Source organism: Eupeodes corollae, unplaced genomic scaffold (genome assembly GCF_945859685.1).
Source record: "Eupeodes corollae unplaced genomic scaffold, idEupCoro1.1 scaffold_1228, whole genome shotgun sequence".
Lineage (NCBI taxonomy): Eukaryota > Metazoa > Arthropoda > Insecta > Diptera > Syrphidae > Eupeodes > Eupeodes corollae.
In genome coordinates, this window is record NW_026605791.1 from 1 (window position 1) to 5,000 (window position 5,000).

The 5,000-nt window shown below is 29.4% G+C and overlaps 1 long non-coding RNA gene across 1 annotated transcript; it reads right to left on the bottom strand.

The window, feature by feature from the left end:
* Positions 1 to 471: 471 nt before the first annotated feature.
* Positions 472 to 3,779, bottom strand: LOC129953608 (uncharacterized). Its single transcript, XR_008782560.1, has 5 exons — positions 2,707 to 3,779; positions 1,994 to 2,120; positions 1,793 to 1,899; positions 1,472 to 1,567; positions 472 to 1,338 (listed from the first exon to the last, which is right to left on the bottom strand). It is a non-coding gene; the product is annotated as an uncharacterized LOC129953608 (long non-coding RNA).
* Positions 3,780 to 5,000: the final 1,221 nt, after the last annotated feature.

The window sequence follows — 5,000 nt, forward strand, 5'->3', positions numbered from 1 at the left end:
GATTCGTTGCATATGAATAGTGGGATTTTACCTATAATTATTGTTGGAACTCCAAACTGATTTTGTAGCTTACCTTTGATTTTTTTGATTTCAGCTATATTTATTGATAAAATACCAACTATAATTGATTAAATTCGTATACAGAATGGGATATAACCTATAATAATTGTTGATATTCCCAAATAGTTTTGTAGATTATCTTTTTATTTTGGGATTTCACCTAAATGTATGGATATTATCCCAAAAATTAGTGATTCATTGCATATACAGGACGGGATTTTACCTATAATTATTGTTGGGATTCCCAACTAGTTTTGTAGATTACCTTTAGAAATTTGGATTGCACCGAAATTTATTTGGCAAAATCCCAATTATTTTAGATTGTTTTCAAATACGGACTTGGATTTAACCACAAATTATTGTAAATTCTCCATTGGTTCCTGAAAATAACTTTAAATCTTTTAATTTCACCTAAAAGAAATTTCAATAAATTATTTGGAAGATATGAATCTGAAAAATAAGATACTTGAAAAGATTAAATTATCAATAAATACTTACCCTATGAAATCTTCAACTTTAAATTGCAATATTAAATCTGAAACGTTTTTGCGAAAATTCAGATAGTCCTTACCCAAAAGAATTTAATAGTGAAATCAAAAGGTATCCGAAAATTGAATAAATGTCGATAAATTATTGACCTTTCTTCTGGAAGGACCAGTGAAATCTTCTTTTGTCTTACAAATAATAAAAACTTTAATTGTTTGGTACATTATATTTCAATTAAGCCATAACTTTGATTTACAAACTAAACTTTTAATTATTGCAAGTTATTAAGCAAACACTTAAGAAAAAATATAAAAGATAATTGTAATTTTTATAAAATACCTCATGTCATGAGTTATGAATAAAATAACGATTTGATCTCTATCAAGCAAATTATAAACCCTCTTATAAATGAAATTTAAATGATTTTCTTTACAAATAAGTTATACAAACTTGATTTTTATTTGTATTTTAGAATAAAAATAATTGTAATGCTTAGGACTTACGTAAGGTGTCTTCTGAGTCAATTAACTGTAGTATAATGTTTGTAGTGTAAGGTACTGAATTTGATGGTATGACTCATGAAATTGGGCGTTCAATGCTAGTAGCAGTTCTTGAAACGTGCATCTATTGTCCTTATGAGCACTTCGCATGTGTATAGACTGTCATCGATAGCTAAATACGCTTCCGAGTTTTCAGCTTTATTTTCTCCATAAAGCATTAAGGTAAGGTTTGTTTTTTGACTTGAAGTAATTTCCTTACCTCCATCAAGTTTTCTTGAATTTGGCTTGAACACTGAAAATGTAGATTTGTTAAGTTATTAATTCATAATTGTAGTGTAATTGAATGTATAAACAACTATAAATAGAAGAATGTAAAATGATAAACTTAAATATAATGTATTTATAAGTTATAAAAACAATCGCACCGAAACAAAAATCAAAAAGGAATAAGCACTTTCAAGCTTCTTGCTGTGTTAAGACATTTTTAATTGAACATTTTGCGTTTGATTGATCTTCTGTACCTTTAAAAAAATAGAAAAAATTTAGCTTAATTGTTTTGTTAGTGGAAAATGATCAACTTAAAGAGCAGATAGTTATAAAAAAAGATATTAAAGGCTCTCAATTTAAAATTTAAATTAGTTAAATATATTTTATGTAACTTCGATAATAGTTACAGTATATTGTAAATGCAACCATTACCTGAGAAAATATTGTTTAATAAAGAGTACGAAATAATAAGTACTTACAAATTGAAGAATTGTATCGAAGTCTTCGATGTTTTAAAGGGTTTTTCTCTAAAAGTGTCCATTGTGCCTAACCCCTGTTATGCAAATGTAATCGGCGCAGCCACAAACTAAAAATAATAATGTTGCACATTTTTATAAATGATCCATGAACTAAGTTGTCGTCAAAAAATCTTGAAATTATAATAATAATACAAAACTTACTTTGTTTGGCAAGTAGGTACTTGAATAATTTAAAAAATTTTAGGTATTTGCGGGTTAAAATTGGAACTCACTTTCAACTGCGTAAAATAGTCGTATACTTCAGATGGAAACTGTTTTTGGCAACTGTCTGAAACGTGGTACCCGTGGCATGATGGTTAGTGCGTTGGACTGTCATGCTAGAGGTCTTGGGTTCGATCCCTGCCTATGCCATCTAAAATCTTTTCACGGGTACTGCCTCTTGCGAGGAATTGACAACTTCTCCAAGAGTAACTATTGTCATGAAAAAGTGCTTTCTCAAAATTAGCCGTTCGGAGTCGGCATATAAACTGTAGGTCCCCTCCATTCCTGACAACATTACTCGCACACAGGAATGGTTGAGAGTTGTAAGTCACTAGGCCTTGGTTCTCAATGGACTGTCGCGCCACTTATTAATAATAATAATAACTGTCTGAAACAAAAAGAATGATGGATGAAAAGCGCTGAATACAACGGCGGATAACTTATTTCGCTTCCTTTTTCTCTATTTACTTATGTTAATTATCAATATGTATTGGTAGATCACCCAAAAAATAAGGGAAATGTGTTTGTGTTTTTGCAAACTAATGTGCACATTAAGGTGCCTTTTTTGCTATCTTTATTTTATTCCCATGATGGACATTTTTGATGTATTCAAACAAAAACTTGAGTCCTTAATTTTAATATTAATTTCTCACCTACGGCATGGGATATTTGCCATTTATACATGGAAACTTATTTTACTTTCTTTAAATTTGAATGACTCAGCGATATTTTATAGTATTATCTCTCTCAGCTGTAAAAGTATCGATTGATGATCAATATCTGGAAAAGATGTCGTGGATTATTAAGATAATATTGATGTTGAGGGCTAAAATGTATGTTTCCATCAAAATTTTCAAACAAAAATAGTCGCAAGAAACGCACCCTAATGTGCATGCACATGCATATGTATACATATAATATATTCCTGTGTGCGTACCGTTCGATAGTAAATTAAAACTCCCTGAATACAAAATCACCGCGACACAATCCAAATTGAACCAAATGCAATTATTAAAACAAAAATATAAAATATAAACAAATAAAGAAATCGGCGCAGCCACGAAGCAGCGTTGCACATTTTGAGAAATTTAATACAATAAACAAAATTAACTAGGGAGTTTTATCTTGAGTCACCGAAAAGACGATGCAAAAAAATAAATTGTTACACATTTTAATAAATTTAATCACCATAAGAACTTGAAATTAAAATATTAATACAAAACTTACTTTTTTAAGCACAAGATACTGCAATAATGTTTAAAATTTGAACTCACTTTCAATTGCGTAGACCGAACCTTTGTAAGTGAACACTTGAGATGGACTGACTTTGGCTTTTGGAAATTGTCTGAAACAAGAAGAATGCTGAATAAAACAGCTGAATACAATGGCGGAGGAGTTTTTTGTCGCCGTTTTCTTTATTTACTTATGCTTACTACCAATATGTATTGGTATATGATCTAAAATGTTAGGAAAATTAGCATGGCACATTTTTTAACTATGTTATTGGTATGGGTGAATTATAAAACTAAAATATTGCTGAATAAATTGGCAATTGAACGTAACGAATATAATGGGTGAGGAGAACTCAGGCATTCTTTTTTAGATGCTTCCAAGCGAGATAGGTAGATAAAGAAAGCAAATTGACCGTTTCTGATTTGTTGATGGCGCGAAGTTAAACAACATAATGATGAGCTTACATCTCTTTTCTAGGTATGTGTTTACATGCCGCCTTAACTATGCATGCAGCTGAAATTCTAAACTCAATAACTTTTCTCCTTTTGTTAAGAACTTTAAATTAAATTTTTGCATGCTTATTGGCTAATGAAAACTTAGAATTTGTTATCCAAATCTCGTTAATAGGATAAACCTATAGATGAAGCAACTGCAATTAAAGAACCGAAAATGTAAATGGTATAAAAAATTACTTAACAAAATTGTATAGGTTAGATACTTACCGAATAGGTATGAAATTATCACTTAAAATATTTAATTTAACTTTGAAATCAACACTGTTCGGCAAAATTAAGTTTTTTTCTGTCCGGCAATCACAGTACTTTTTCAAAGGTTTAAGTTGTCCTAAATTCGAATCTTGCACGTTATATTTTTTCTGACAGAAAGTTTATATAATATCCTATCAATTTGAAAACGTTAAAGATAACCAAAAAAAGTGCTTTTGAGGCTTGGGTAAAACGCAAAAAAGTTCTTTACAATAAATTGTATAATGCAAAAAACAATTTAGCTTCTAGATACAGTTTTAGGATATTCTCATTAGTTATGATATGAATTAAAGCAAAAACCCAAACTTCATTGCCTGGAAAAAAATAGTGTTGCCCAGCGTAATTGTACCCCTCAATTAACTTTTCTAAGGAAGAATATATGCAACCAAACCAAAACGAAAAATAAGGATTTTGATTAGTTAAAAACAAAATGAGATCATTCACACTTTTTATTTGAAGTAAATTAAATAGGTCATTGAATAATTATCAAAATATCTTATTTTTACGTCGGGAAAACCTGATTTTATACAAATAAATAAAAAAACAAGATGACCGGTATTTGCTAAAGAAGGAATTAAAAATGAAAATACAGCTTTTTTGTAGCTTTGAAAGCATATAATGCCTTACCATCAATATTTGAAATGCATAAATTATTTTAATTTTTTCACTAGGCAATATTTTTGAGCTCAGCCTTTTAACAGCTTATTCGGAAAAAATTAAATTTTGCATTCTGAACCAATGCAAATTGGTACTGTTCTTAATGCTATACCGAATCTAAAGTACATTTAAGGAGAAAAGGTTGCAAAAACATCAATTTCAGAAATATAATTAGCATATGAAAATAATAATATAAGCCTTGAATTAAGTATTTAAAAAAGTAAGTAAGTATTAAAAAATGGGAAATAAATGTATACCATTGCGTATAGATAAGTTTACTCGACTTTATTGCA